Source organism: Pogona vitticeps, chromosome 4, assembly GCF_051106095.1.
Source record: "Pogona vitticeps strain Pit_001003342236 chromosome 4, PviZW2.1, whole genome shotgun sequence".
In the NCBI taxonomy this organism is placed as follows: Eukaryota; Metazoa; Chordata; class Lepidosauria; order Squamata; family Agamidae; genus Pogona; species Pogona vitticeps.
Genome location: NC_135786.1, coordinates 155,599,718 through 155,624,583, shown reverse-complemented (window position 1 = coordinate 155,624,583; position 24,866 = coordinate 155,599,718). Strand labels below are relative to the sequence as shown.

Genomic DNA, 24,866 nt, shown 5'->3' with positions numbered 1-24,866 from the left:
AGTAATTAATTCAGTGGGTATGCTCTATATAGAACATAGGACTCTAACCCTTATATTTTCTGGCTTTAAATATTTAGAAGGCATAGTCTTTGTTCTACACACAAAAATGCTTGTTTGGGCATATGGCATTTTTATCCTTCACAATGCATTGGGATCAGACATTGGACATTCATGTTGTTTTGGATTAGAACCCTTAGCATTCTGTAGGAATTCCCCCACCCAGAATTCTGGTATTTTAGTAAAAAATAATAATAATCAAATATCTGTTAGGTATTTTTAGTCTCTTACAGCTGAGGAGTAAAAGCTTCATCTCAGACATGAGGACTCTTCTTGAAAACAAAATAGCTGGGAGGACCTAAGCTTTGCAGGAGATGGAAGGCACTGGAGTCTGGTAATTTCCTAAGAGGTACCCTGCATGGAGCACAATGAGCAGGGAGACTACCAGACTCCTAATGCCTTGCAGCTCCCACAGATCTCAGCCACTTCCTCCATGTTCATGAAGGCTTATTACGTCTGAGATGGAGCCTTTATTCCTTAGCTGTAAGAGATTTAAAGTATTTAAGAGGACTTTGATTTGTTTAGCTAAAGCTCTCTGAATTCTGGTTGGGGAAATTCCTGCAGACTTCTGGGGGTTGTAGTCCAAAAAATATGAAAGTTTCATGCCTGACTGGATTTTTCATTAGAATCAAAAAATACTTCAGAATTCCAACAACACAGGTGCTTTTATCCTGGCACAAGAGATGGCTATGACCTCTCACATCACCAGTATCCAAACTAACATTTTTCATTAATGCATTTTACTATGCCATTTCTTCCATAAAGTCTTACTATAGTGTCCAGAGATGATGATAGTCCATTAAGTTTTTTAACATTCTATTGGGCTTCCACTGTGTGCATGTTCTGCATTAAATCTAAGCACACTGCTGCTCCTATTTTGGCCCAGAGGTTTCCAACATTGGCATGGAAATCCTTGTGAATAGTCTTCCTCTTCAGACATCTATAGCACATGTATTTTTTCTTTTAGCCATTAGGCCACTTCAACTGGTTATCCTAATTTATGTATTTCCTTTCACTCTTCTGGACAGTCTTTATTTATGTCATAAAATTATTTGGCTTCAAAACGAGATAAGGTTGACTCACTTGGTTGTAAAAAATTTTATGGCCTCAAAACCAACTTTGACTCACTTGGTTACATTCTTACCCCCATACCACAATTCTTATTGGCCTACTTACACTTCCATTAACCTATTCTCGTATTTTCAGACACTGAGGCCTTTCATCATGGTGCTGGACTAATAATATGCTGTGGCCACAAAAAGATGCTCTCAAAATTGCAGTCTAATACTTGTCATGGGGCTTCCCCCAGGATGGCTTTATGGGCTTATAACACATTTTTAAAGCATAGGGCTTTTCCTCATTTCCTTGCCATTTCTGATATTTTACATAATTTTTCACTAAGCTCTAGTGTTTATGTATACATTTATGAGTAGCCTTGGAAAGTACCCAGGCACTCTACTTTTTTCTCTCGTTAGTAAGGTTTCCCCCAGTAATCTTCTATTTAAACCTAGACTCATAAAACTTTACTCCTGATGTAATCAGGAGCAATTATCCCTTTGCTTTGGTATACATCTTCCACTCATTCCAGTGAGGACTCATGAAGAAGTTCCACAAAACCCCCACTGGAATTAATTGAGAACGCACGGCAGCTGTGTTGAGTAGACTGAATTGTTCAGTGTGCATGTTGACACATCTGCTGTTAGTAACAGTTCATATGGGAAAGAGCCAAATCATTGGCTCCAGTCATGTGATTCCTGTATCCTAATATTATCAGAGCAGTGTGGGAAGAAGCCATGGAGAAGTGGTTCCTCCTTTGCTTTGATTAAACATTGACCTGTCCATGTAGTTACTTTTGTGCTTTGCCACAGGCTTTTCTGGGAAGAGAGCTTCACAGTTACAGTAGCTTTTTTATTTTTGTTTTTTAATTAGTATCTGCCATATGCACAAGCTCTGGTAGAAGTGGTCATAAATAATTCCAGATCAGAGTAGTATCATCTTCACTAAAGGTTTAAGTGGTTTTTTTTTATCGCTCAGATTAGAATTGCCACTTATCTCATCCTTCTGGTTATTTTCACTGCCTTTCTGACTTGGAGATGCAAAATAAATTCCATAATGGTTTTTTTAGACATTTTATTTCCTTTTTCCATGATAATCAGATCTTCTGACAGAAGGTTATGCCAATTTTCAAGGACAATAAATAAGGAGAAAATGTGTACTTTAGGGAAAGAGGAGTACATTGAAAAAGACTAAATTTTCTTGCCAAGTATGAGTATCAAAGGCCCCATCCCAATTAAAAAGATCTAAACACAACTGGAAAACATACAACACTGATGTCATGCTTGAAAATATTTACAGTTTGCACTAAAATAATTTTATTATATTGGAAAATGTTTACAGGTCAGTCCAATCTGGAGAAGTACAAATAAAAGCAGTGGAGGCAAAAGGAAATGAAATGAAAGAAAATTTTAAAAAGAAGCTTTTTGGTAATTGTAGGACATACAGTACATTTATTGGAGTGTTCCTTAGTCTCATTCACTAGACCAGGGGTCTCCGAAATTTTCAGTATGAGGGCCACATCATATATTTTACACATTTTGAGGATTGGGGGAGGGAAAGGGGGACCCAAGCGATCCCTCTCCCCGTGCTGTCTTTGCAAAGACAGTGGGGGATTGCTTGGGTCCCCCTGTCCTCCTGTTCCTATGCCCATGCCGGATAAAAAGGCAAGGCAGGCCGGATGTGGTCCACAGGCCATAGTTTGGAGACCCCTGCACTAGACCTAAACCTACTGGAGTCTCATTATAGAAGCATCATATTAAAATGATACTGTGAATTGCTTCCATGTCCATCACTTTATTCCATAGACAGCAAAAATGGTTTGTTCTGTGTCCCAGCCTAACCAAATAATGTTGGTGAAATCCATGAGCTAAATCCAGTTGGCAGTCCAAGCAAGATTAGATCCACTGATCTTTTGCTGAATGATGAATCTACACTTAAGTAAAATTTATTGATTTCATAGGTCTACTCTAGATGGGAGTACCATTTAGATTCAGGGCTGCATTTGGGCATACTCTTGTGCAGTTTGTTCTTACCCACAAACCATTGTACTTGGAAATGCTGGGAACTTTCCCATACCTTAGGCCCTGTGTTCAAGACTCTTCCCATACCTTTCAGTCCCTAATATTTTGGTAGCTTCATGTTCAGAATTCAGACAATTGGTGTTCAGCATGTTGAGGGAAGTGACAATTTTAGATTTTTCTTCCTTACTTCCTAATAAAACAATTCTAAAACTTGTTTCTCATCCTCAAAGGTAGGTATAGGAGATCAAACCAGATCAGGATTAGGAATGTAATATATTTTAACAGACATAAGTTCTGTCCGACAAAGTCATGGGATGCTGCCCTATACAATGCCTGGGTTTGAACATTTACTTTTAAAAAGGGCCCTTTTATTTTATCATCCACTGGATTGTAGAAATGGAAATCAGGCTTCCATTAAGGGGTCTTTTTAAAAAATTCACATCACATTTTACTTCTCGTTGTACTGTGTTCTTTAAATTGAAAGAGCTTATGCATTGCAGTCTTGGGCTACCAATTTGCTTGAAACAATATACAGATCTAGAGTATGAATACCACAATTTTGCAGAAATACCATGGTTTAGAACTGGAATAAGAAATGCCCTGCAAACATTTTATACTGTAATTCTCAGAAACCTCAGTCAGATGAGCTAGTGGTTAAGGATTATGGGAACTGTAGTGCAAAACATCTGGAGAGCCAATTATTTCCCAGCCTTGATTAAGTACTTTAATTAAAATATATCAATTGTCCTTCATAAGAAGATGGTGGGTGATATTCTTTACTTTTTAGATGTCAAAGACTAATAGCAACAGTGACTCACATTCTCCTTGTTCAATCTTTATTAAAACATAATTTTCATAAAGAAGCTACAAAATGTTTTAGTTTGAGAAACTTTTTGTATATTCGACTCATTCATAGGCCAATATAAGCATTTCCAAGGTAGTTTACAGATTAAAATTATATAATGCATGCAAGAGTAAAATCGAAAGAACAGCAGACAAAAGGAGTATAAAACCAAGAACTGAAAATGTTGTTAACCAAAAGGTCTGGGACTATAAAAAGGTCTTCAGTTGACATTGGAAAAATAAAACAATCAGAATGGGAGACAGGTCAGTCCCTCTGTGCAATATGTTCAAGATGTCCCCCACCCCGAGAGACAACCCTTTAATTTTTAACCCAATCTTCTAGGCTTGCTTTTTCTTTCTTTCTTTTTTTGCACAGCCTGGTAAAAGATGTAATAAGAAAACAATACCATGATATTCAACCAGTTTACAGTCAGTTTCTAATCTCTGCCTTTCCTATCCTCCTTGTAAGATTCCCCAAAGCCTCTGGCTGACCATTGTTGGACAGAGAATCCAGGTTTAGATGAATGTTAAGGCTTGATCCAATGGGGCTTTTATGCAGAGCTTCTACACAGTTTTGATCATTCTAGTTCAAAAAGTAACTTTTCCAAACTTTGCTTTTTTGTCATGAGAAAAGGAACCAGACTGTAAAGTAATCAAGCATGATATGCAGCAGACGTCCATAACCTGGCACACTCCAAATTAGATCCCAACTCTCACAACCAATTCTTTGGTCTAACTAGAGGATTGCAAGTTGAAGCAGGTGCCATTGTTACATACAGTAAATGTGATTAAAATGCATTTGTAGAAAGTTTCCAAACATTAAGGAAACTCTGACTTGGATATAATATTTGATACAGACCATGTAGATGTAACTTTGGTCCCTACTTGCTTTGCACTGTTATGAATCCATAATTTGATTATTTATCATTGAGAAGAATTATTGTATTGTCTCAAAAAGAATACAGTATAAGATTTGTAACAATTCAGTAGGAGACAACTGCTATGATATTACACTGAGTATGAGAGATGTTACTTTATGAAGTTGTGTTCATTTTTTTCCTAAGCAAAGACTGCAGTTGCATCTGCATGTCGCTACTTCCTGTCGTTGCCAACCAAAAAAAAACAACAACAACAACAACAACAAATGTGAACTGGCTGGAAGGATATCAGAGGAGGTTGAAATTGTTCACAGAGCTGCAGGAATTGGCCTATATATATGTATATATATGTATATAGGGGCAATTTCCCTATGTGACAGACAAGTCTCATGCTAATACTGTACAAGTTGTTCACATGTGGCATAATAACCAAAGAGAAAAATAAGTTGCTATGTAAAATGTCATAGGTTTGGAATCTGTACATTCCAAAACGTCTTCCAGTCTTCTAGCTGAATTCACTTATCATGAAGGTCCCATGGATTTTAGAAAAGTGTGTTTAGAATTTCATCCTTAGGATTTTGATTGGCACACATTTCTTTGTTGTGAGAATAATTTATCAAACCATGGATTAATTTTCCTTCAAAAGTATGGGTGATGCCCTTTTACTGTATGCAGTAGTAGCTCTGTATCCGCAGGGAGATCAGTTCCATGATCTGTCGTGGATGCCTTAAACTGTGGATACAAGGGAACTCTTTATACAACATACAAAGGGACAGGATAAAGGCTACAACGGGGGTGAGAAAAGGCCATGTATGTTGTATACAGGGCTCCAGCAACCTTGGATCTCGACCCTCTAGATACAAGGCTCCTATTGTATTCTGTATCTAACTTTCTGCCTTGAGCTCCCAGCGCGGTTTATTCTACTTTGATGCTGCCTTTCCCAGTAAAGGGACACAAGACAGTTTACAAATAATTACAGCTCTGCAACAGTATGTTTACCTTACCTATACCATTTATTCTATAAGATACAGAAAAATAGAATGAATAATACAGATTAGTTAAAAAGATAAATAAAAGAAGGCATAAAATAACACCTTGTGGAATGAAGTATAATAAAAATTATACTTTAAAAATTAAATGCAATAGTCCAACAAAAATGACAACATTGATCAGAATCCTAGACCATCAGGAGACTTAAATTGCTAATGGCTTCATTTCAGTTTTGTGAGGCCTGAAGATATTAATAAGAACCTTGAAGAGATAAGAGCCACCACATATGTACTGGATCCTTCCCAGCTTGTAGGAATAGCGTTGGAGGGTCTGACTGAGTGGGTAAGGCAATACCTTGTTAAAGAAAGAGAGAATTCCCCTTGTCTAAAAGGTGTCCTTACTGAAAAAGCTATTTCTGAGTCCCACTATATTGGACCAGTACTCCATTTTCATGCAAGATATTGGCTCACATAGTGCCTTCTTAGCACTAGGGTTTAGTGGAGTAGACAGATTATCTCGATCCATTTCAATCTGACTTTAGACCTGGTTATGCAACAGCGTGCTGTGGTCATCTGGGTGGATGATCTGCTTGGGGAACTGGATAGGTGTATCTCTGTTGGTTCTGCTGGATCTCAGTGGCTTTTGATACTACAGACAATGCCCCCTGAGACAAAAGGTCTTGAAAACACTATCATCCAGTGGTACCTTCTTGATGAGAAAACTTGAAAGTTGGTGCTTGGGGAACTCAAGGCCATGTTTTTTGGACAGTGGGATCCTTCCGGGTCTTTCCCCTTAATGCTATTTAACATATACAGTGGTACCTTGGATTACAAATACCTCGGTTAATGTAATTTTTGGGTTACGAACGGAAATACATTGAAAAGAATGACTCGGTTTACATTTTTTCCCCGCAATACAGAACAAGTTTGCATTGTGCCTGGGAGGTTTGTAGTGCCCCCCCCCGTGCATGCATTCCTATGGGAAACTCTTTTGGTTTGTAAATTTTTTGCATTACGAAACATCCTGGGGGACGCATTAAATTCATAAATCGAGGTACCACTGTACACGAAACTGCTGTGAGAGGTTATATGGAATTTGGAGGTTTGATACAGTCAGCATACTGAGCGTATTCCTGGAAATTTCTGCAGTAAATACCTTAGTTACATCCCCCCCCCCCCGAATTACTGCAATATTCTCTGTAAAGGGCCATCTTTGGAGAGTGTTTGGAAACTTCAGCTTGTTCAAAATGCTAAAGTCAGAATATTGGCAGGGGCTGGTTACAGAGATCGTATAGCTCCCATCTCTGTGATCCATTTCCAGGACCAATTCAAAGTATTTTATCATCTGGCTAGCCAGGCTTTTGAAGGATCTTATAATCCTTTTGAGATCTCCATGGGAGAGCCTTCTTTCAGTCGCACTCCCTTCACAGAGAGAGTATTTTGGGTGCTTCTCCCAGATTATACGGAAATCCCTCCCAGGTAAGGCAAGGTTGCCTCCTCCCCCTTTTGTCCTCCTGGAAGGACAGAACTTTATTTTCATGGAGGGGAAATTGAATGCCCAGGTATGTGTGTGTGTATGGTACAGTACAGTACATTTTACTGTTTATTATGCTTTTGAAATGTCCTTAACTATTTTTAATGAGTGACTCTTTTTAATTGCTTGTTGCTGTAATACTTCCTTGTGATTTTGGCTGTACATGTATTTTAATCATTTGTAAGCTGCACTGGGTCCCTTTTTGGAAAAAAAGACAGGGAAGAAATAAGCAAATAAAGCAATGAAATAATTCCATATTTCATCTAAAACTAAAAATTGGGGGAAGTAACCAGATTTCTTTAGAACAAAGCAAACTCTCCAGGTAATGATGGACTACTGCTTTTATCATTCCTCATTATTGGCTGTCTTTTCCTCTCTCGGCTACTCCTGCCTGGAAATTTGTTGTTAACATATAGTTATATCTCTTTTGTACCTAGCATTTCCAGGATGTTCCTTGCTTAGTCAGACTAACTACATTTCTTTCCAAGCCAGCTGTCTTGAGAAGTTCCCAAGATGATGTTGATAGCTGTCCCCTGTTGTTTTGTACCAGCACCTGGAATCCAAAGTTCCCTTTTAGCAGTCATAGCTGACAGCTGCTGATTAAACCAACCTTCCAGCCAAGAATCTGTCCATTCTTTTTCCAAAAAAAGAAAAAGAAAAAAAGGGGGGAGCCATCTGAGCTATTGGATACAACCACATCTCAACACAATGAGGCCACAAGTTGATGCATTTTGCAAAGGAGAATACTCAGAACATTTTCTTCATGGACTATAGTGCCTAGGATTTCCATGGCTTGTAACTTTGGGGAATTGTAATCCAGAAGAAAAAAAGAAGGTAGCATTTCGAAGCTCTGACAAAGCCCCAGCGAAGAGAGATACTCCCCTTTCTGTTAGGTTGCTCCTTGTGTATTTGCTGTCCGTGTACACAATGATCAGGACAAAATTATGCATTGAATAGACATGACATGCTGTCTTAGTTTCTGGATAGGCACATCAATGTCCTGCATCAAGCGTGTGCCGGGGTACTCAGGATTAAATCTGTCTACGGAATATGTGCTGGCGTGCCAATTAATAAGACAGGTTGGGCCACTTACTTACTGTAAGTAGAATTGATGTGTAGGCAGACATAATGTTTATTCATCCACCCAAAATGCCTTCTTATGAACAGACCCAGCCACAAGGGAGGTGTTTTACATGCTGTGTTAAGCAGGAAACAATGTTGTACATGATACTTGCCCAAAGAGAGATGATGCAGACTCACTGCAGGAATGCTATACTGTTTTTCTCTTAATAAGGCTAGAAATTACACCATATGGTATGCTAAGAAGAAGATACCCCTGAATATCAGCTGTGAAGGGACAAACAACAGGGAAAAGTATAGTTTTCATGGTTTGTGTGCAGCTTCCTCAAGGAATTGAACTGACCCCTGTTAATGTCATGACACTAGATTAGATAGATCTGTGGTCTGGACTAGAGATGGGCATGGAGCACTTCGTGCTGTGTTGTCCAAGTTGTTGGCACGGCACCACAAGTGCTGCATGTTCACCTCTCCTCCCCTGGGATGGCTCCCCCCACTGAACAACCGAAATGTGGTGCTCCTTTCTTCCTCATCTCACGATCTCCCATTCCAGCAGAAGGACAGACAGAGTTCCATTCTCTATCTCCTCCAGCAGCTGCCCACTCATACGGGGAGGCGGGGCAGAGATTCCTGCAGCGCTTCAGTGGTCCTCATAGTCACCAAGACTTGGGGAGCAATATTAAGACATTTCACACAGTATTATAAGAGCTGCAGATCTCAGAAACAACACCATAAAAGCTACCAAAAAATGGCAGTGTTGGGAATAGCACACATACTGCACCGATATTTAACAGATAGGGTTCTTGGTTATCTGTATCTGTTGTATGATGTTTTTATAATTTTGATTGACTGTGCCTGGTATTTTTGAATAATAATATTGCGCTATACACCAGAGTTCATTCCAACAAAATCAGTAATGTACAAACATGCAACACATTTAATCACAACCTTAATATTACATGTTTATATATACTGTATATATACTACTGACTGACTGACTGACTGACTGACTGTCTCTGTCTGTCTGTCTGTCTATCTATCTGTCTATCTATCTATCTGTCTATCTATCTATCGATCGATCGATCGATCCCTGTACATCAACATAAAACTCCTCAAAATAAGAAATTAACTAGCTGCTAAAGGGTGGAGATTCAGTAGTTTAAACAAGCAGTGCTCTTCCTAGTGTACAGAGACTTACATTTTAGAGATGGTGTCTTGAATGAGGCCAGGCTGCACCAGCTGTTCATAATACAACTCTGGATGTGTAAATTTCATCTTAATATACTGAGCAGATCTGTGTGATTTATTTCATACAAAAAGAGAAATTGGGGAGGGGGGCTTGCATTTGTGAACAGTAGCTCAGTGGGAATATTGTTTGACTAAAAGAGGAAAAATGCACTTATCTTCTAATAACCTGACTAGCTGACAGATTATAGTACAGGTTTTCATAAGTAGACATGAAAAGGATGCCAAATTTATCTTTTCTGGCAATGATCAGGGAGGAATGAAGTTGGCTTAGATTAGTGGGAACTGTAGATCAAATGGTTAAAAAATGTAATTACTTGCGGCTCTGATTTGTTAAATTAATGCTTTATGACATTTTCATTTGATTCTATTAGTCTTTCATAGTTTGTCAGCTGCAACAGCCTATGATGGTTTTTGGCCTCAAAAACAGCATGCAGATATACAGTAGAAGTCTACAGCAGTCAGTACAAAGGCCTAGCATTTATAGAACACATTTCAAGTGCTTCTAGTGCTTCACATGCTGCTATGTCCAAATGGCTAAAGGGGCATAAGCTAGAATAGGACAACTTGCTTTCAGGTCTCCTCTCAGACATGAACTTCACAGCCCAGAGACTTGTGTTGCTGGAAAGACTAACAAGTTTTGTTTGGCATAGCATTTTGTGAACTTCAGCCACACCTGAAGAACTGGGCTGCAGTTCATGAAAATGTATGCCTAACGAAAATTGTCAGTCTTTAGGGTGCCACTAGATTCTTTGTTGGTTTTGCTATAAAAGAGAACCAGTTAGGCTTATCCTCTGGAACTCAACACAGATGCTTGTGAGAATCATGCTGAGGGAAGAACTGTGACTGCAGCCCAGATTTTCTCAGAGGGAGAGTGGGGTGCAAATGGAATAAATAACAGCTTCATAAGTCAGGCGAAGATCAGAATCCTAATAATTCAGTTTGCTGAGTTGTTTTCCTAGTCAGAGTTTGAACAAGGGACTTCTGGCTTGCATTCGAAGCCAGTAGACTGCACCAGCTATCATATCAGAACAACACATTATTCACATCCTTTTATTTTGTGCATTTTGTGAAGGTACTCCCTCCTTTGCAAAATATGTTCACTATTCTACCAATTTCCTTGCAGTTTCATGTCACTCTTTTACTTCCATGCTTTCTCCCTACCCCACCAGTAGCCTCACAGATCTTTTCTGTACTGATCTTCCTGGTGGTTTCCACCTCATATCTACAGCCATTTTAAAAACACATTGGTTTTCATAGACAGCCAATATGACAATATTATTATGTCATGAAGGGCAAAGGAAGGTAATGTGGACTGCTTCCATCAGAAAAGCTTCACGTCTGATCTGTGATGCCATCTTGTAGCCTGTAATGTTATTCAGACCAACTGGGAATGCTCCCCACACCACTTTGAATTCCATGATCAGTGAGTTTCAATTATGTTCTCAATTTCTTACGAATTTATTTGTGAACTATCTTGAGAAGCCTTTTTAGCTTTGAAAAGTGGTATTAAAAAAACCCCTTAAAAGCAACTGAGCAAGGGTTCAGTCAGAATCCTTCGTATAAATACTAAGTACCAGTTTCCATTTTTAACGCAAGAAGACCTACTTCTATGTAGAAATTCGAACAGTCTGTAAATTAATCAAAACCTGACTCTTTCTAACCTATCATCTGTTTTCAACCGTGCCCAGTGTCTGGTGCTAGAAGAGAAGTGTTTTTCGGTCTCTGTTGATCATTTCCAGCTTCCATCAGGCTGTTGTTTAGAGATGATCTCAGCAGGAGGACATGTAAACCAGTGTAAGATTTTTAGCAGTCTGTTAAAAGAAACACATTGTCTCGCGTTGCTACCAAATAGATGCATGAAAAATGTGTTTGAAAATTGAGGTCTGAATGCTAGGCCCTTCCTTGGGTTTTCTTGCAATTTTATCCTTCAAAAACATAGTACTGTACTGAATATAGGGATGGCAAAATGGTGCTCTGGAATAAATTCAGTGTGTTAAGCAATCCCACATAATCCCTGACAGTGCTGTCAGATGTTGGGTTGCTGTCATACTAGCCATTTTTTCCTATGTGGAATTTGACACCATTTTTTCACTCAGTTAACTGCTGAAAGCCCAGATCATGCTTATTCCAAGCCACTGTGTTTTGTGATTTTTGTCCCCCTCATTATCTTCCTGACCACAGAGCTATTATTCTACCTGCTGCAGACGTGTGAGAGCTGACACTGCGTTACTATGGAAGAGCAGTTGTAAGTCTTTGTAAGCATCTGTTGTTCTGTCCTTCAGTACTTCTACTGATTTTGGGTGTGCTTGTGTGTAGGTTGAAAAAAATTAATGAAATTCTTCATTGGCCTTCTGGAAAAGTCGGATGCAATTGTCTGGCAGCACTTCTTAGTGTCAGCAGATTTTCCACAATGACATGGGTTAATGGGAAACACTGTGAGTCCACCAAGCTTCTCTTGGAGAAGAACAGCTCTTGAAGACAGCCACTCAGTTCTAAGCATTTTAACCTATAAACAATTGGATTTTTTTTTTAATTTAAAGGAGGAATAACTTCATACCTAGGGACATCAACAGCAGTAGCAGGAAACGGGCAACTGCTGCAGCGGATAAAGAAACCTGTGTTTCTCGCTGCATGGCTAAGTTTGTTGAAAAGTTGTTGTAGGTTTTCCGGGCTGTTTGCCCATGTTCTGGAGGTTTTTCTTCCTAACGTTTCACCAGTCTCTGTGGCTGACATCTTCAGAGGACAGGAGTTAGAACTCTGTGAAAACCTTCAGAACACAGCCAAACAGCCTGGAAGACCTACAACAACCATTGGATCCCGGCCATGAAAGCCTTCGAGAATGCATTGTTGAAGAGTCTTTAGTGTGGGTCATTGCCAAAACTGCTTTGAATATCCAAGTAAGTTATGTCTACCAGATCATCCTTATCTATATGTTTGTTGACCCGAGCTTGGAAACATCACTTTTTTTGGACTAGAGCTATCAGAATCCTATAGATAGAAGCGTCATGTTGATAGCTGCAACCCAAGAAAGTAATATTTCTATGCTTTCTTAAGTGACTAATCTGAAAGAGCTGTACACCAGACTTGCCTTTATAGAAGCCATGTTGCTTTTTCTTCAGCAAGACATATCCTCCTGTGTACACTGTAATTTTTGTTTAGTTTCCTAATGCTTTCCAGGAGTTTTCCTGGAACAGAGTTTAATTTGACAGGCCTCTAATTTCCTGGATAATCTCCCCTGCTATTGAGTTGATACATGCCATCAGACTTGCTTCCAAATTAGGATCCTCCTGATGGGATTACCAAAGTGTGTGAGATGTTCAAGGAGTCGCTTGCTTCCCACTTCAACACATACAGTGGTGGATAAATAATTGAGATTGCCTGATTCTGGTGGTGAGGACTGCTTGTGACCCCAAGCCCTCTAGGAGGAAAGTAGTGTCTGGGAATAGTGAAAGTCTCCTTAATTGGTATCGTGAATGCAAATATTACTTGACGGTAGATTTATAGAATTACATTATAAGACCATATTTATTGAGCAGAGGGCCTGTTTTCTTCCATTCTCCTTACAGAACACTCCTTGTTTATGCTCTGCTGCCTTTGTCTATTGCCAGTAGTAGATTAACACAGATGTGTCGAAAGTCCTCGAACAAACTGTTTACAGGAATTTGATATGGACACAGTTTGTTGGGAGCAGGGAGATGGGGCTTATGTGGCAGAGCGGTCAGCAGTTCATACGAGCCGTATAGTACAGATGTGGGTGGGAAAACCTGAGGCAGTGGGGCTGCAGGACGGTTTTGCTAAAGAAATCAGCCTTGAAGAGAGACTTAAAGGGCGAAAAAGGAGAAAAGGAGTGTGGTATGCCAAATTGTGATGAGACAAAATTAGGTTCCTGGACCAGGGAACATCTTAAGAAGAGGCAAAAAAATAAAAATAAAAAGTAGTGGAAGGACATGAAGGCCAAAGCTGAAAGCCGAAACAAATCATATGGAAGAACCAATTTATATTTGCGTACAGTTTGTTCCCTTGGTTGCTACTGCTGGCTGAAGGAAGGAAGTGTGGGAGGAATTCCATAACATTGGATTATAGTATCTTTCCATGGAAATATGATGATTTAAAACAAAAATCCAAGCACTGTAGCAACACATTAAAATATACTTGAGGTGAAAAAAAACAAACCTCTGCATTTGGCACAGGGTTTGTGGCATTTTCTTAATAGTAAAGGAAGGGCAAATGCTAAATGTAGCTTACTATTATTTGTAGCTGGGTTAGGGTCAATTTTTAAAAAATAAATTTTATTCATGCTTTGCATAAAACATTGTAATGCCTTTTACTCTGGGCATGTTTAACTGGTTCCTTCTGTATCCCCATTAAGTCTAATACCAGAGATATGAATACATGCTTCCTTTTTCTGCTGACATCAGCGTGGCTTAAAGGTGTTTAATTTTGGTGGATTTTGTCTCTTACAGAACTTGGGAAAGTTGCCTTGTGGACTACAACTCCCACTAGGTCATGTTGTTTTGGGGGATTCTGGGAACCGTCAGACAAAGAAACGTAACTTTTAAGTTCTGGCCATTTGTAGGATCAAGAGTGGAAGTAGTAGCCTCGTGGTGGAGTTCAGTCTCTAAAGGCAAGAAACTCTGATTGCTGGCTTCTTGATTATAATAGCTCAGTCTTTTAGGACTCTGGCTGTGGAGCCAGAAGGTGGGAGTTTGTTTCCCCATTGTGCCTCCTTGGCAGGGGCTGGACTCTATGAACCACAGGGTCCCTTATAATCCTAGAACCACAGTTCTAGGATTATAAGATTATAAAAGGATTTTGGTAGTAGTGTTCCTTCGCCTTGAACCCTAGAGAACTCTGTTGGTTAGAATGGATTAGCCCAAGGTAGGCAGGCTAGTGTTCTGACTCAGTATAAGCCAGCTTTATGTCATCACATTTGGGGTGGGAGGTGTTGGAGAATTTTCAACAGTTTTGTTGTTGTTCATAATTTTCAACACAAACCATGTGCAAGTAGAACCAGATAAACAGTTCCAATACCCACAGTTGCTCCCAAAGGCCTGATGCCAGCCTAAGTGCTTGCCTTCGTATTAAAAACAGGGCGGGAAGGAGAACATTCGAAAAGAATAACTTAGGGATAACTTCTTACTGCCAACATCATCCTTCGTCCAATCCTGGCAGCGGCTCCATGCCTTTCTACCTTTGGATTGTTCTGTAATTGAGGAGGAAACTATCCAAATCATTGGAACCACAGTCATAAAAATGTGTTATTCTCTGATTGTTCAATTCAAATACACTCGATGATTTTCAAGCCCAGCACATTAACCAGTATACCACGTTGACGAGGTATTCTCCTCATCCTCATCCTTTCTTGGAGCTTTAGATATTCAGTTCTTGAGAGCATTAGATGCTCAGCTTTTCCGAGTAAGCCCTATGCTTTCCATGTTCGGACATCTGCTGCTTTTCCAATGTGCAGCCTGCAAAACAGCTTATGTGGTAAATTTGAACCTTGCAGAACCAAGATTTACTTGGATGTTTGTAAAAATGTTGCTAGGGAACTTATACTGTGCCTCTCTCTATGCCTGAGTAGAAAATGATTTGCAGGCATACTGGCATGATTGTACAGGCATATAGATGCACACCCAGTGACATAAGGAAACTGTATTTTCTGAAGAGCATGATGTCTCTGATATTGTTCTCAGCAATGCTTTACGTACTCGCCATGAGGATGCAAAGGACTTATTTTACAGGTGAATGTAAGGGCCAACATTTTAAGCCTCTATGTAGCAGATAGGAGAAACAAAGTAATTACATGGTACTGTGAGTTTTCAAACAGAGATCAGATGGGGAGAAGCATCTAAGCAGCTTCAAAGCATAACTGATGCATCTCGTCATGTATCTTTCTTGGAACATCTGAAGCCCATGTGTTTGATCTTCAGCATGATGTACCTAAAGGTGATCTTTAATCTGCTTTTTTAAAAAGGTAACTCGTAAGGGAAAGGTAGTTCAAACAAGAAAAAAGCAGATGTGTGGGAGTCAGCACAGCTGTAACTGAATCCAGACTCTCTTCTGAATGTAGGCACATGAAGGGAGGGAATGTTCCAATAAAATTCACATCATAAAATCTGAGCTGTTCCCCCCCCCCTTGTTTAAACTTGGATTCACATGTGTAGGATTTCTTGGGGCTTTAATGTGGCTTGACTTTAGCACCATGCGAAATCATAGTGTGGGAGAAAGGTTGTTGTTGCTTTTGTATTCTTTTTTTTCTTTTTCTTTTTTTACAGAGCAGATCGGAGGGGTACTGTAAAATCTTTAAAGGCTTGCAGTGTGGAATAGGAAAATACTTGTCCCAGTCTAGATTTCAGTTGTTTCAGTGGTGAATATATGCTAGTCGTGTCAGTATATTGTTTCAGGAAGAAGGGGAGGCAGGAATTGACAAAAGGTAGGATGAAATTTTAAACCTCAAGTACCTGTATAGTCAAGCCACAGTTCAACTCTTCTAAATCCATCACACAAAATGAAGTGGCAGAGATTTGAGCATAGGCTCATTTCTCTCCTCTTCCAGTGATATCAGTTTAGCTGTTAAATGGAGTTCATTTAATAGCTCAAAGAGAATATGCCATTTAGTCTTCAATTTGAAGCCAGGTAAGTCCTTTTTGTGAACTGATCATTTTGTGCAAAATTATGTTTGCAGTTCAGCTGTAACTATCTTTCTTGTTCTACAGTGTTTCACCTAGACCAGGGAACTTTTTAATCTTTTATCTCCCCCCAAAAATTTACATATGCCGACATTACCCCTTGATTTGAAAGGAAGGATCTTGGTCACATGCATCTTGGTCACGTACGGCCAGTCGAGCGCCACCGCCAAAACCTCGCTGCCCGCACCCAGGCCGCTGCTGCCACCTCCTCCTCCAACTGGCGGGGCTGCGCTCAGTCCTTGGCCCCATATGCTTAGAGGGTACTGAGCTCATAAAGCATGTGCAATGTTTGCATCATGCCACCTCTTAGCAAATGAAACATCTGGTCCACATCATTTAAAAACATGGTTGTGCACCATGCTCAGCAAGATACGACATGCCCATACAGTAGAAATGTGGTTTGTGCATCTTTTTATGACATAAAACTCTTAATCATCATCATCCTCAGGAAAAAATGGAAAAATTGAAAACCGTCTTAATGGCCCATGGTGAAGAAATTGGGGAAGTTAACATCAAAAGAGGACTATTTCAGGGAGATGTCACCACTGCTGCTTAACATCTCAGTAATTCCTATGTCAATAATTTTAAATGAAACTGGATTGGGCTACCATATTTCACAACAAGCTGCAAAAATCAATCATCCCTTTTACATGGATGACCTAAAACTATATGCAAAAAGTTCTACAGGGATAGAATCATTGCTAAACACAGTGCAGATATTTAGTGAAGATATCCAAATAAAATTTGGAATTCACAAATGTCTACACCATGGCAAGATCGAAAAACTAGATGGAATAGAGTTTAAAATGGCAGTATTATAAAATCACTCTCAAGTGATGAAAATTATAAATACCTTGGAATACTAGAAGCAGACAATATCTTGCACACAGGGATAGGTGTAGAAGTGCTGTGTTTCATTTTCCCTGTGTTTTACAATCAGTGCACGTTTGATTGCTTGTTGTGCACTTTTAAAACTACATCTTGTATGTTTTGTCCATGTAGTGTGTTTTATGGTTTGGCTATACACTTTTGAACTGCATTTTGTGTATTTTGGTGACATGGTATGTTTTGTGAATTGTTTGTATATTTTTGAATTGTATTTTGTATATTTTAGCCATGGATATATTTTGTGGGCTGGTCAGCTGACCGTAATAAATAAATTCTATTCTATTCATCTTGCACACAAAAGTTAAAGAACTGACAGAAAGATAATATATCAAAAGACTCTGGAAAATCTTGAAATCAAAATTAAATGGGGAAATACAATCAAAGGCATAAATACATGGGCCGTTCCAGTAATTAGATACCCGGCTGGAATAATAGATTGGACTCAAAGCGAACTAGAAGAATTGGATCGAAAAACACAGAAACTAATGAACATGCATCACACACTACGTCCAAAAAGCAATGTGGACAGATTATATTTACCATGAAAAATTGGATTATTAACTTGAGAAATATTGATGGAAAGCATGATCATAATTCAACATGGGCATGGCTAAAACTGGGGACCCTTAAGAAAGAAACCAAAGTCTTGATTTTTGCTGTACAAGAACAAGCACTCCAAACCAACGTGATGAAAGCTAAGATCGAAGGAATTAGTGCTAACAGCAAATGTCGACTCTGCCAAGAAAAAGATGAAACTGTGTCATACCTCATCTGTGAATGTCCAAAGATTGCACAAACAGATTACAAAGTTAGACATGATACAGTGGCAAAGTTAGTGCATTGGTCATTATGTAAAAAAATATAACTGGCCGGCCTCCAAAAACCCATGGGAACGTCAGGTAGAGAAGCTGTTAGAAAATGAGATCTTGTGGGATTTCTGGATCCAAACGGACAGACACCTTGAACATAACACACCAGACATAGTGGTAATAGAATGAAGAAATGTCTGGATAATTGACATTGCAATTCCAGGGAATGCCAGAGTTGAAAATAAAGAATTGGAAAAACTAACAAAGTACAGAGACCTGGCAATCGAAACATCTCACTTCTGGAAGAAACACACTTCAGTGGTCCCCATAGTCATTGGGGCTTTCAGAACAATATCAAGAAATTTCACACAGTACTATAAGCAGTTGCAGATCTCAGAAATCACACCATCAGAGCTACAAAAATGGCAATACTGTATTAGGAACAGCATACATACTGCGTCGATATTTGACAGTTACTTAGGTTTTTGGTTAAAACTTGTATCTGTTATATAAAACCAGTTAATGCTTTTATAATTTTGACTGTGTCTGGAGTTTTTGAATCATCATCACCATCTCCTCTAGAACTGCAGAGCTCGAGGAGACCCTATGGATCATTGAATCCAACCCCTGCCAAGGAGGAACTCCCAGTCTTTAGTTCTGCAGCCAGATACCTAAACCACTGAGTTTAATAATATCACAGCCGATTAACATGGTTTCTAAAGTGGAAAGGGGCCTTATAGGCTATTTAATCCAATTTCCTTTTCAAAGGAGGTAATCCAAAGTATCACCAATTAATGGCTGCCTAACTTCTCTTTGGATATGTCCCGAGAAGAGAGAACCTGCTCACTGCCCTTCCATTGCAAAAATACTCTTACCATTTGACAGTGGAACCAGTTATCTACAGAGATGATGGGGCCTTACACAATGAATCTTGTCAGGTGATACAATGCTGCTAGATTTCACCTGGGATAGCTTGTGTACCGACTGAGAACAAAGAAGAGACTTTAGGTCTTCTGCCTTAGACAATACAAGTACCCCATAGTGAACTCAAAACTGCACTTATCCAGTCTGGGTACACAAGGTCCTTGATTGGTGGAAATCAGAAGGCTACTCAGCAGTCTCTACTACTACTGGCTGTAGTCACATTAATTCTAAGTGGTGGGTTAAATCAGTGGTTCTTAACCTTGGGTTACTCAGGTGTTTTTGAACTACAACCCCCAGAAACCCAGCCAGCACAGCTGGTGGTGATGGCTTCTGGGAGTTGCAGTTCAAAAACACCTGAGTAACCCAAGGTTAAGAACCACTGGGTTAAGTAAAGAGAGTGAAGCTAGCCAAATTGTATAACTTTGCCTGTTGTACTTGAGCAAGTGTAGTCTCTGGTGGTATATATTCCGGTGGGATAAACTCTCTGATATAGTACAGCGGTGCCTCGCTTAGCGACGTTAATCCGTTCCAAGAAAAATGTTGCTAAGCGATTTAATCGCTAGGCAATTTTAAAAAGCCCATAGAAATGCATTAAAACGTGTTTAATGCGTTCCTATGGGCTTAAAAACTGACCTTATGCAAAGATCCCCCATAGGGGCGGCCATTTTCGGTGCCTCTAAAATGAGGCAAAACAGTGAGTGGCCATTTTGTTTTTCTGGTGGCCATTTTGGAACCGCCGATCAGCTGTTTAAAAAGGGTTGCTTTGCCATGATCGCTTCCCCGCGATCATCGCAAAGCAATTTCCCCCCATAGGGGCCACCGCTAAGCGATCGCTCTGGCGATGGCCAAAACCCCATCGCTAAGCTATTTCATCGCTCAACTGAATGATCGCTAAGAGAGGCACCACTGTATATCATAGAATAGTGAAGCTGCAAGGGGCCTTTAAGGCCATCAAGTCCAATCCCCTGCTTGATACAGGTATCCTAATCAAAGGATATCTGCCAGGTGGTTGTTTTAAGTTTCTCTTGGTTGCCTCCAGTGTTGGAGCACTTGCTACCTTTTTCGATGCTTATATAATGTTAGGCATCCAAAAAGTTACAAACAAAAGCTGTGAGAGCTGTGCATCCAGAAAGCAAATTCTAGCATCTACTGTATATTGAAGTCATAACCTGAATCCAGTCCATTTGCTACAACATCCCTCCTTTGCTGCATCCTGGAGCAACATGCAGATTATCAGCACTTGAGATCAACTCCCTCTGCCCTTTCCTTTCCCCTTCTTTATTTTATTTTATTTTATTTATATCCCGCCTATCTGGTCGGTTAAGACCACTCTAGGCGGCTTTCTTTTTAAAACATTGCCTCATGAAGAGATGATCTCCAAATGGCACATTTTTGAGTGCTTTTGTACTCTTTTTCTACCTTTTTCACTGGACTATAAAGAAGTCAACTCAGTATGGAATTTAGAATGTGTCAGTGCCTAAGGATTAACTGATTAATTAATGATCTGTAACCATAGACCATAGGTCGGGGAACAGGGATAAATTACCCCAAATGGGGTAAAAGTGAAAATCCTGGGGGTAAAGAGCAGGCTGCTACCCCCTCCCTCACACGCACCCCCACCCTCTGCAGCCAAAGCTTTAACTCAGGGGTCTCAAACTGTGGCCCTCCAGATGTTCTTGAACTTCAACTCCCAGAAATCCTGGCCAGCAGAGGTGGTGCTGAAGGCTTCTGGGAGCTGTAGGCTAAGAACATCTGGAGGGCCACAGTTTGAGACCCCTGCACTGTAAACCACCTCGCCCTGTTACTTCCTTTGTTGCAGCAGGGCACTTCTAAATGCTCCGTTTGTTCAGAGATTGGGGGAGATAAGCTTCTCTAATTGGTTGCAGCTGGGGATTAGCCCTGGGCAATCAGCCAATCCGGGGCTTCTGAATGACTGCTTCCTCTGGAAGTGACTGCAAAGAAGCAGCAGGAGGGAAAGGAGCATGCAAGGGAAGGAGGGAAGAAAGAAAGGTGCGAGAGACCAAGGACTTCATCAAGCTTATTTAAATGTACAAAATGGAGGGAGGGAGGGTGGGTGGATGTGTGTGTGTGTGTGAGAGAGAGAGAGAGACAGACAGACAGACAGACAGAACTGAAATTGAACAGGCAGGCAAGCAAAAGAGAAACTGAATTAAGGGGGGGAAGGGTGGCTTTTTAAGGTGCTGTCTAGGTTTATCATTGCTTTCCTCCCAAGAGGCAGGCAGCTTTGAATTTTGTGGCTGCTGTCTCCATCTTGCAGTGATCATGGAGCCCAAGAAAGTGAAATCTGTCACTGCCTCCATCTCTTCCCCTTCTATTTGCCAGGAGGTGATGGGACCAGTGGCCATGATCTTCCTTTTTTGATGTTGAGCTTCAGACCATTTTTTGCACTCTCCTCTTTCACCCTCATTAAGAGGTTCTTTAATTCCTCCTCACTTTCTGCCATGCTTTTGCATAGTCAATGAAGCAGAAGTAGATGTTTTTCTGGAACTCTCTGGCTTTCTCCATTATCCAGCGCATGTTAGCAATTTGGTCTCTAATTCCTCTGCCCCTTCGAAATCCAGCTTGTACTTGTGGGAGTTCTTGGTCCACATACTGCTGAAGCCTGCCTTGGAGGATTTTGAGCATAACCTTGGTAGTGTGTGAAATGAGTGCAATTGTATGGTAGTTAGAGCATTCTTTGGCACTGCCCTTCTTTGGGACTGGGATGTAAACTGATCTTTTCCAATCCTCTGACCACTGCTGAGTTTTCCATTGATGATGATAAAAAAAGCACACTGGTCCTTTGATATTGGGCGGTGGCACCAGGGTGGGTGACATGACCTTTAGCTTGGTTTGTTCCTTTTTGCACACCACACATAGAATGATTAAAGTGGTAGGGACCCCCCCCCCCAAGTCTGCGTTGGCTGTCTCTAACAAGCATGTCATTGCTAGCACTACTTTGGCAGCCACTAATGATCCTCTGCAAGCTAGCAAAAATTGAATGCAACTTGCTAGGCACGTTGGACACCTTACTACTCCCTATACCACACCATGGCTGGAGTGCAATGTGTTCCAGCAAAAATAGTGCATCCTGCTAGTTCGGTACACAGCCTGTGTAGATTCAATAATATTTTGAATTCAAATAATGTATTTTTAATTCAAATAATGTATGATTTCCTTCCTTTCGAATCAAGGGGGTAATGCCGGCGTATATAAAATTTTGGGGGGGTAAAAGGTAAAAAAGTTCCCTGACCCCTGCCGTAGACTGTTGCAAATAAAGCAGAAATAATAGTATGCTTGGCTAGCACAAACCAAAAGCAGCAAGGTTTTAACAACTACTAGGACACTGGTGATTTATCAAAAAGCTCTCCCAAATCTTCCTCACTACAATAGCAAGATGAATGGTATAATATGAAGTACTGTGTATAATGAAATAGCAGAAGGAATATCACAATAGTTCTGCAATGAACTTTCTGCTATCTTTGCGGATAATAGAACAGGACTTCCTTTCTCATGTAGAGTTACACAGTAGGCAAATACAGAATAACAAGATTTTCAGTTTGCACTATTCTATGTACCATAAAAATTATCAAATATTTTCCACTCAGAACTGCAGATAGCATGGTCTGAAAATGCAGTTCCGTAAATGTTTTCCTTATCCACTGAAAGACCAGAATTCCCTGGTAGCTGTTCTGGTATGTGATTTATTAGATTTGCAAGTAGAGTTTTTACAAGGCATGTGAAGAACACCTGCTGAGCTCCGCGTTCACATTGATTCAGGCTGTCTCAACATGATGATGTAACTCAGTGAGAAATGTGACTGAGAGGTGACTGTTAAGAGTCAATGCAAGAAGGCGCCACATCTTGGTTTTTCAGAATTCATGTAAATGACACAGCCAATGCTTGAACATCTCACATACCCTGAAATGCATGTTATGGTCACCATTCAATGGCACATAAAAACTCTCCACCTGCCTGCCTGTCTGTCTCTCTGAACTTATGAATAACTAAAGATCTTTTATATGAATAAGAATAAGAAAAGATAATTTATGTGATAATAAACAATGTGCACAGACCTCAAGTACACTCCATTGATTAACTATAGTAGTATCTTTGTCTTAAACTCTACTGGTATCCTTTCCAGATTATGCTTACACATCCTTTAAGATGATGAGGCACACAGAAATTAAACCATAATTCTTAAACGTACGAGTATTGCCTCCACCCCCGCCTTTTCTTCTTAAACTTACATTTATCTGTCATCTCACAAAATAAAGATCGGTGGAAATCAGGCATCACTATTGATCATATTGTATGGCCCACAGTCATGAGTTTTCAAATTCAGCCTGTATGGCTCCCTTCAATCTCTTTTATGAGAATTGGATTTTCAGTGAAATGGTACCATGTGTTCCTGGTCGGCACAGACACTTAACTGCACAGAGACTGAGGAAACTATACTACAAACGTAAACCTCTTTAAAACAGTACAGTGGTGCCTCGCTTAACGATTGCCTCGTTAAACAACGAAACCGCTATACGATGACTGTTTTGCGATCGCAAAATGATGTTTTAATAGGCAAAATCTGCTTTGCGATGATTGGTTCCCTGCTTCGGGAACCGATTCTTCGCATTACAATGTTTTTAAAACAGCTGATCGGTGACTTCAAAATGGCCGCCCGCTGTGTGAAATGGCTCCCCGCTGTGTTTTTGGATGGATTCCTCGCTTTACAGGCACCAAAAATGGCCGCCCCTATGGAGTATCTTCGCTGAACGGTGAGTTTTTCAGCCTATTGGAACACATTGAACGGGTTTTCAATGCGTTTCAATGGGACTTTTTATTTCGCTTAACGAGGATTTCACTCTACAGTGATTTCGCTGGAACGTATTATCCTCGTTAAGCGAGGCAGCACTGTATTGATTCACTCCTTTGCTTCAGGAACTCTGGGAATGATAGATAACCCTGTGATAATGTTAAGAACTCTCAGCAACTACCCAAAGCTGCAATTCCTGAAATTTCTCTGGGGAAGTGAAGACTGTGAAACAAGTTTAAAAGTGTCTCAGACCTGTGGTAGAGCTGTGCTTTGAGGAATGCACACAAGATGGGAGATAAGGAGTGGTGCACTCAGAAATAGAGATCAGGTAACAGATCAAGTGGAAGAATGTAGATGAGGCTGGTGGATCTGCTATTCTACTATAATTAACAGAGAAGAGTTACCACCTTCCAATTGTTCTTCCACACAATGATTCACAAAGATTGCGATCACTAAACAGTTTTATGCAAATTGGCAAACTCAGTTAATACTAGACGAATTAACTTTTGGCCCTCTTTTCACCCCAGCAAGTTATACAAACAACCAAACACCCTTTCAGTATAGGCAGTTTATAGATGGAGCAGGGGAGGTATGCCTTTGCTGTCATTTTGAGTGGCCAACCCCCTCCCCCCGCCAGTCCACAAGCTGCCACTGGCTTTCAAGAAGAATTGTTTATACTCCTAACAAAAGTTTATTAAAGTGTTCATAGGCTTACTGGGTGTGCCAAATAAAAACGGTTCCTTTATTTCTGCAGGTGTTCCTCCTCCCCCTTCATTATACTGTTATAATGTGTTTAAGCATTCATCTGCAAAAGCAAAAAAATGAGTTTTTATGTTCAGACTCAAATCATTGTTACAAAGGTATTGTTATTCACAATTGGATTAATTGCACATTCAAAAGCACAGATAGTGTATTTCTTTGCTTGTAAACCAGCAATATAAACCAGATCTGGATAATTGTCACATTTTGCATGCATAGTATTATCTGCAGCTGGCTTAATTGTGCTGTGGTTTGCCTTATTTTTCCCTCCCAATGAACTATCA

The 24,866-nt window shown here is 40.1% G+C and overlaps 1 protein-coding gene across 5 annotated transcripts in view; it reads left to right on the top strand.

Moving 5' to 3' along the window:
• BCL2 (BCL2 apoptosis regulator) overlaps positions 1–24,866 on the top strand; it is a 179,488-nt gene that overhangs the window by 66,354 nt on the left and 88,268 nt on the right. The gene's annotated exons all lie outside the window — the stretch shown is intronic.